The following is a 9053-nucleotide window of genomic DNA, read 5'->3' on the forward strand; positions in this document are numbered from 1 at the left end:
CTTTAGTTGAGTCTCTCCGCTGGAAGTCGAGTATCCCCTTTTGTTGTGTATAGACAAACCTGATGTAAATTATTAAGATATACGTTTTAGACATTATATGTATATTTGATTGGAAATGCCACTACGAGATGGCAATGGTTAGCATTATTTTGAATTGAAATTATGAAATGTGACTTTAATAACTTATGATGGAATGATGGACAGGTTATATAAATAGGCTTGCTTGGGCTTAGTGGGCTACATCCATTGGGCCCATGCGCCTGTCATGGCCCGAAATTTGGGTCGGGACATTAATTAAGTTTTTGGCATAATTATAAATAGTTATAATTATAAGGCCTTGATTGCAAAATATAAAAGAAATTAATTTTGATTTTAATTTTCAAGGACTTAATTAAAAGAGTTTAATTAAGTAATGGGCCCAATATTATAATGTGTTATAATATTAAGGACTTAATTGGAAAATTGAAGTTATTTTAACCTAACTATATAAGTCATCTTTTAACTATTTTTCATATGAGAGTTTTTCACAATTGAAGAAAACGTAGTTTTTGTCAGAAAAAGAAAAACGTTTTCTTTCACTGCCACCACTCCCTTTGTGTGAAAAAGAAAATTGCTTATGAAGCAATTTTCAAGAGAGGTTCGGCTAAGATTGTGAAAAAGAAGAAAAGGACAATTGTTGTCCTCTTTGCGAGTATAAAGTATAGTTAAAAACTTCCTCCTTTGTCGAAGGTTCAAGTGCAATCATGTGTACTACCATTGGAGGCCAAGCACTTGATTGGCTAGGGTTTTTGCTCCTTGTGGTGTTCGTGGGATTACTTTGGAAAGTGCCATTGTGATTACGAAATTACTTGGCAGGGTAACTTTCTAAACAATAATTTATTTTGTACTTTTATGTGTTAAATATCACCAAGGTGATCCATGGGTGGAGGCATGTTTTTGTTGTTTAGTTATAAAGTTTTAATTTTCTTTTCACTACGTATTTTGAGCATGCCATCCATAGCCAAACCCATCAATTCTATACTTTCATCTCTTATTCTTAAGAGATAATTGTTTACACTAAATCCTTCGTGTAAACTTTGAATTTCATAAACCCGGCAACTTGTTTATGACTTCAAATGCCTATTTCAATCTTTCTAATAACATTTGTCATGTTCAAACTATTATATTCATACTATTAATCACATATATGGCAGCAACCATCAATCCAATTTCACTCAATTATTTCCGAGTTTACATGCATAATTTGTCTATCTAACTTTCAATGCTTTGTTTCCCAATCTTCCATCCATATTATTCCTCCTTATTTCTTTCAAACAACATAGCAAGCAACTTTAATAGTTCTAACTAGCTCATGCATTTGTAGATCTTTCCAACAATCATCATTCTTTACTATGTGTCTTTCAAACTATCAATCAACACAACAATAGCCATTTTCTCAAAATCTTCTAACCATACTTAAAGCATTATACATTTTTACTTTTGAGGTTGCTTGAGCCTTGCATGCACTCCAATATTCTTCCAAGTTTCAATCACCAAGCTACTAACATTATTCACAAATTATTTGTTTAACAATTCTACCAACCGTAGGCCTTAAAGCATAGTACCATGATTACCTTTTCTCTTTCACTTTGAATCCATCATGCATCCAAGGGTTTGATGGCTTCCATGTCACTAAATCCTCTCCAATCAAGCTTTTCTTTGTTGCCACAATACATTTCTTATGGTTACCAACCAATTGTCAAAACATAATCAACCCAAAACCACAATGCTTACCCTTGTTTCTCTTGAAACTTTGGAACCAAGCTTTCCACTTTCCTTAAGCTCCACGGTTCCTCTCTTGCATGTTAAAGATTCCTTTTTGGGTGATGAAAAGTTAAACTTAACAATGAAGAGCAAGGAACCCACGATTTCCTTGAATCCTCACAAACTCGAGCCTTCCCCCCTTTCTTTTTTTCTTCCTCTCTTTTCTTTTTTCCTCAGGTGAAACCTTTCAAGACCTAGATTTCTCTTTCTTTTCCTCTCTTTTATTTTTTTTATGGGTGGAACCTCTCAAGAACCAAGCTCTTTCTCTATTCTCTCACAATGGCTGATTCTTACAACCTTTCCAAGGCCAATTCTCATTTCTTTTACGCTTTGAAATTTTGCTATTTATTTGGCCACCCACTTACCCAATCAAATTACATACACACATTTGCCTTTTTATTCTGTTTGGCCACCTTGCCAACCTATAAGATTTCATGCATTCAATTTCCATCTCTTTTAATTGGTTGAAAATCTACTTTTATTATCCATCCATTCTTTAATTTATCTTCATGCATTCTTAATGCATTTCCATTTCATCCACCTTATTTATGTCCAATAGCCTGACATGCATTCTCCCATATTATTTCTCATTTAGCCTCCCATTTAGCCAATAACATTACATGCATATATATTTCCTTTCTTTGAGTCCAACATTGCCACCAAGTGTCTTCCATGCAAAAATTCTCTATGATTTCTTTAATTAGTAAAATCACATGCATATTTCACCTTGTGCATTTGTCTCATTCCTTTTATTTGTCACATGGTGGGGGGTCCCACATGTTCCCCACCAAGACTACACCTTTATATGCCATCTTTTGCATCTAATAATATTATCACATGCATATGCCAATCTTCCATATAACCTTCTTTTCTAATGACTAATTATTTTCTTTTCATCCAATTTTACATGTGACCAATAATTTCTTTATCTAAATAATATACTATAATATAAATGAATAAAATATTATTTTATTCATGTTATCCAAAAATTCTGTTTTTGGTCCCCCCCCACTTAGACTTAACTTATCTCTCGCAAGATGCGACCTGTTCTGGCGTCGAATTATTTTAATATTATTTTATTATAAACTTCTCCACTTGTCTCCTCGGGTCCCAAAGTGTCTCACTTTACCTTGGTTCACTTCCAAATCACCTTTTAACTCTACTAACTCATCACCGATAAAATATTATTATTTTATTATTATTTCTCACATGCGAAATATTTTATTCAAAAATATTCCTTCCACCCATCTCCACTCTTTCGCATTTAATTTGGCTTTAATTGACCTCATCCTATCGATAAGGTTGTGTTGGCTTCTATATGAGGGTATAGGGTGTTACACGAAAGCTCATGACAGACTCATCAAAGTGGATGTGTTGAATAGGAACCTACTGGATGCCAAAATTTGGTCTGTCAATAGACGACCCTTGCCACACAATGCTGTGGCCTATTTATCTGCACATGGAACAATAAATGGATGAGTCCTCTAATACTCAATGAAGGGTGCAGATAAAACAAGCTTATATATATTGACAAATATATTCATACATTTATATATGAAATGCACTATCAATGCAACCAAATATTCGAACACACATCTCTAAAGTTAAGGGCATATCCATCATCCTTAAGGAGTCTGGATAATCATCATACCAATCATTAGGTTTATCCTTTAAGTCATTTAAAGTCATTCTCCATAACACACTTTAGTAGCTGAAGTATCACATCAAATTTATCTAAGCCTATTTGAGGCTATTTCACATCGCTTGCAATCCAAATCTCAATCATTGAATAGTCTTCCCTTAGACATCATCAAATCAAGCTTGGTGGCCAACTAGTGGAGTCAAATCACACTCAGGGTAAAGTTACTAGCGAAAAACAATCATGCATGTGCCAAAGCAATAGACAAAAAATCAGAGTCATCATCCAAAGTAATCTCCCAACGAATGGCATCACCGGGGGTATTCTTAGACAAGTGGCATTAAAGCACTGCAGGTGGGACTAATACCACCATCCCTATTTACCACCATCCTTGCAGGTACCTACATAGTCACAAGGTGTTGGATTCCCCTCCATCCTTAGATCAAATCAACGTCCAAAATTCATTCATTCAGACGGAATATAAAACCTATGCCTTGGTATCACATAAACCACAATTTACATTAGAGATCACTCTTAAGGAGCATTAGACATCTCCATCTCAATGTCTCATCGAGATGCCTTTAATTCTCCAAGGCATTGAATACTCATAATTCACCAAGGGTTAATTGTCTAGGGTAATTGGCTCGTAGACATTCATCATATTCTCTAGACTTCCTAGGCTAGGCTCACACAATATAGGCCACTAGGTGGCTTGCACTAAGGCATGCAACACGGCATATAATCATATATATTTTCATTCTCTAGCCTAGGCACATTCCTCTCGACAATTATATATATACATATATAAATTTCTAATCTAGTACCATTGCAATGCCTTTATCAAGGCATTATGCATCACATGCATTTTAATTTATACCCACTCACAATGACAGATTGGAGGTGCTTCCACTGCCAAACTCAACTGTAGCCGTCTAATTGTCCTTTAGCATGCCAATGAGTCAAATAGCTCAATTTTCCCCCATAGAACACATGAAACATCGAAACGTTAATTCTTTTCAAGCTTTCAAAAATACCCAACTTTTGAAAAATAACTAAATTCATAGCAATCAAACATACAAGCTCCAATCATTCAATAATGAGCTAAACTTATACCTTAAAAGCTAGATTGCACAAGTCTAAGCTTCCAAATTCTAGCAAATTGAGGGGACCTGTCAAGCCCGACTCTACAATATGTTTATTATGCCATTCTTACATAAGAATGCATGTTTGCTTACTTGGGTACCTCAAAAATCGTTAAAGGACGACAATGTACCAAATGGTACAATTAAGTTGAATTAAGCCTCGAACTAGTCCAAATAGAGATTTTAAGATGAAATTGACAATTTTAAAACCCCAAAATGACTTAAAATGGTGATTCAGAGTTCGAGGACCAATTTGGAGTCAAATTAGAATTTTCATGACCTAAAGGTAAAATGGTCATTTTGCCACCTGAGGTTAAAATTGGAATGTTGGAAGAAGTTTTTGATCAAGATTCACTATTTAGAACATAATTTGAGTTTGAGAAGTGAAAAATTTTAATTTCGGCATTTTTTCGAGCATAGGGGTAAAATAGTCATTTTACCACCCCAGGGGCAAAATTGTAATTTTACACCGCCCAACACTTATCCAGCACATGGATTTTACCCAATATTATCATGGATAATTAAGGAAATTTAAGTGGTGGAGAGAGATTGCTTAATGGCTAAGTATGACACATGGACCAATGGAATGGTGACATGTGTCAAATTTATATCCATTTATTTTTTGGCTTCAAAATCAGCAAAAAATCTGCCCATTTCTCTTCATATGGCTGGCCAAAGTAAGAACAACGGAAGAAAAGAAGAACACAAACCCTAGGTGGAAAAATTCAATGGAAAAGTGTGAAAATTCAAGTAATCAAGCAATCAAAGGTAAAATATCTTGATTTTGACTTGTGATCTACCTTTCCCATGCATTATTTTGCATTTTCCATGGTTGAATCACATGATTTTTAATAGGTATCTTGCTGGCTGAACACTTAGAGAGAGGTTTTGATGTCTAATTTGGTTAGATTTCAATGTATTTTAGTGTTTTTAGTTGAATGGTGGTGTGTAGCATGAAAATCAAGCAAGAAAAATTCATGTTCTTCCATCACCCATCGTTGGCCGAATTCTCCATGTCGAATATTGAGGATGATTTTGATTTTATTTCAAGTAATTTGGTTAGGAATTACTAATTTATGGTGTGAGAATCAAGTAAGAAAAATTATAGTGTTGATGCACCCACCATAGTCGAATTTTCCAAGAGAATATGTGAGGATGATTTTGCCATATTTCAAGTTATTTAATTTGTGTTTGATGATTTGGAGTGTTGGGAGAAAAATGGAATTATTTGGAGTTGAATTGGATGTATTGGCCAACTAATCGGGTGATGGATCAAATTAGGCCAATACCATTTTATTTAGGTACACAATTGAATTTGTGTAGAACACCGTATTTAGATAGTTACCTGAGTATTTTACATTCCATTTCATGCATTAGTAAAGAGCTTGAAATAGATTTATAATGGTATGACACAGTATATTGAATTATGTGTCATGTATTGTATATAGGTGGTGACCCCTTTAACAAGGGTAAAGACGTTGTGTCAGAGGACTGAGAATAGGAATATTTCAAACTCCTGATACTGTGAGTAACCTTACTATCGTCTTAATTATCTAAAGTGGTTTTTATTCGATTTTGTGATTTTATAAAAAATGAGTTTAAATGGTAAATCTTTATGTTTTATAAGCAAAATGTGATTAAATGAAAATGATTTTATAAATTGTCTTGAAATTGAATGATGGTTTTGAAAATGGAGTAATTGGAGACTAAATTGTTGTGTTATAAATCATGGTTTGAATTGAATGGCTTACGATAATATTGGCATGAATGGTTGATTTGGTAAAAGGTGCTGAAAATGTATGAACTGTTGATTTGCCTTGAGAGGCTGTAAAACAAAATAATTGCCATATCATGCTATTGCAAATTTTATTGTATGGTGGGTTTAGTAGCTGTAGTGGACGGGTTCCGTGGACTAGCCTATTAGAGGGGCATGATAACCCTATTATATTCATCCCTCAATATGAGAGGCGCGGATGGATAACTCCTGAGGTTAACACTTTAGAGTTCATTTCATGCCAAACCACCACGTGAGGGTGAACTCAGCCAACGCCAAGGAACAAATATGTTTTCAAAACAGAAACATGATTTATGCATGCATAACTTTTTAACAGCCTTGGCGGTCTCGGTTGGGATAACCCTCGGCCAAGGTGTCCTTGATAATTGAGTATGAAAATGATTTTGGCATGAGGCAAAGTTTTAAGAAATCCATAAGCCATGTTGATTACTCGATTTATATGAATTGATTTTATTTGCTTGAAATGATTTGAAAGGTGATGAATTACAGTATGTTAAACTATTTTATCTGTCTCTATTTAACTTAGCTTTAGATATTTTAGATAGTATTTTTTTACTCACTGGGATTATATAATCTCACCACCCTCCTTTCCACCCATTTCAGTCTCAGGATAGTCGATAAATAGCTCATTTCGTTGAGGGCTATAGTTGGACTTGCATCCTCAAAAACTGTAGGTTTACCGCTTTTGATACTTTTGGTCGTTTGTGGGCCCACGTGTCACTGTAAATTAAATTTTATACTTTGGTTATCTGTATTACAATATGTATGAATTTATTTAGCTTTTACGCTATAAAAATTATTTACGTATAACTCTAAAAATATTATTTTATAAGAAAATAGAATATTTTATTGAATATTACTTTTATTTTTTATTATATCCAAATAATCATAATTTCATTTTAAATGAAGGTTTTAGATGTTTAAACTTATTTTTGATTATGAATTATGTGGTTTGTACACGCATACTACATTTTTAACGGATTTCGAGATTTTTGAGAAAAATGACCAAAATGCCCCTATGAGAAAAAAATTATTTTTCTATTGTTTTGATTTGGAAATAGCTTATAATCTCTCAAAACATGATACTTAACAACTATTGCTCACAAGGGAGGTGCGATAACTAATATTAAAGCCTTGCGAGGTTCCGGATGGCATTTCGAGCGATGAATGTCTATCGGGATGTCGCGACGGTTGTCACGGGCTCGAGAGGAGTACCGAGTCATGACAATTAGAGTGGTATCAAAGCTTTTGGTTTTAAAGATTAGAGCTTTTGGGTTTAAATTTGTTTTAAAAACTACAGTGTCAGTGTGGCCCAAGTTAAGTTAAGTTAAGTTAGGTTTGATACAATAGAATACGTGCATCTGCATATAGAATTTGGAGTTGTTTAGACTCATTTTGTTTCTTCTTATGGATCTTATCGGAGCATAAGTCATAGACAAGGAGCTATATGAACTCTTGTTCCCAGTAATCCACTTCCTTGTTAATGTCATGCAAAGGTCATAAGTAGGGCCGTTGTCTGGGTTTAAGATGCCACCCGTGACACGAGCCAATGTTAGAGAGATCTTAAAATGAATGCTCCTAATGAAAGATTAATGAAATGATATATCCCTTCGATAAAGGATGGAGAAATTTAGAGTTGGACTAATAGGCCGTGATAATTTATTCATTTGGTGGAGTTATAATTGAACTCATGGTTGTCAATTGGAAAAAGATTTACGGACTATGGATTGTATTGGGGCCAATATAAAGGAGCACGTGTGATAATGGTAATAAGGGGTGCACTTTGATAAGAATGAATAGTGATGGTTGTAATTCACTTGGAGTCTATAAATTAAGCATTGAGGTAAGAGTAAACCCTTACTTATGTGCATGAAGATAAAAGCACTATGTTAATGGAGCTTGTTATGCCCATATAAAAGTGGTGTTGGGATTTTGAAATATTTTATATGTGAATATGTGTTGAATAGGTACAGCAACTTAGAGGGAACTGGTGTTGATTTCAATTAAGCGATTATGAGATTTCAAGAATTGATTGGACCTATTATAGTTCATGGATATAAGCACGTGAGTTAACTCAAGAGTGAGTATTAATAATTACTATAATTGATGTGTGGTCATGAAGTAAGAAGTTAGTAAACAAATCTGGTCTAAGGATGAGCTTGAACTTTGCTATGCATAGCAAAAGGGAAGCCAAGGGATTAAAGGACTAGATGTGGAATTGGCAGCTTGAGGATAAATGACTTGAAAATGTCAAATCTAGTCTAAGTGCCATATGAAGTTCTATAATTGAGATTGATATACGAATTACTTGAAAGATCAATTTCAAAGTTTATTAGATTCAAAGTGTGGCCTATGATACGAATGATTAGTCTTGAAGGTGATCTCTCCAGAGTATGGAATTTAGAAAATGTTGATGTTTGGATATACTCTAAGAGAGAGAACTTCTGCATCCTAAGGTTCGAACAACTTTGATCTTATGATCGCAAAGGCAAGGTGTAATAACTAAGTAAATTATTCACTTAATAAATGTGATTGGTTATTGATGAATAAAGTCAAGATCTTAACATTTAGTGGTATACAATTTGATAATTATGTATTTAAGAGTTATTTGGAGACAATTCCTTCATCAAATTTGCACTAAATGGTATGGTAAAGGCATATCAATGTTAATATG

At 34.1% G+C, this 9053-nt stretch overlaps 1 long non-coding RNA gene across 1 annotated transcript in view; it reads left to right on the top strand.

The window, feature by feature from the left end:
• LOC108662542 overlaps positions 5311–9053 on the top strand; it is an 8481-nt gene continuing 4738 nt past the window's right edge. Inside the window, exons 1-2 of the long non-coding RNA XR_001928424.1 lie at positions 5311–5352; positions 6033–6108. This is a non-coding gene — a long non-coding RNA (uncharacterized LOC108662542). The remainder of the gene's footprint in view (positions 5353–6032; positions 6109–9053) is intronic.

Source organism: Theobroma cacao, chromosome 6, assembly GCF_000208745.1.
Source record: "Theobroma cacao cultivar B97-61/B2 chromosome 6, Criollo_cocoa_genome_V2, whole genome shotgun sequence".
NCBI classification, from domain to species: domain Eukaryota; kingdom Viridiplantae; phylum Streptophyta; class Magnoliopsida; order Malvales; family Malvaceae; genus Theobroma; species Theobroma cacao.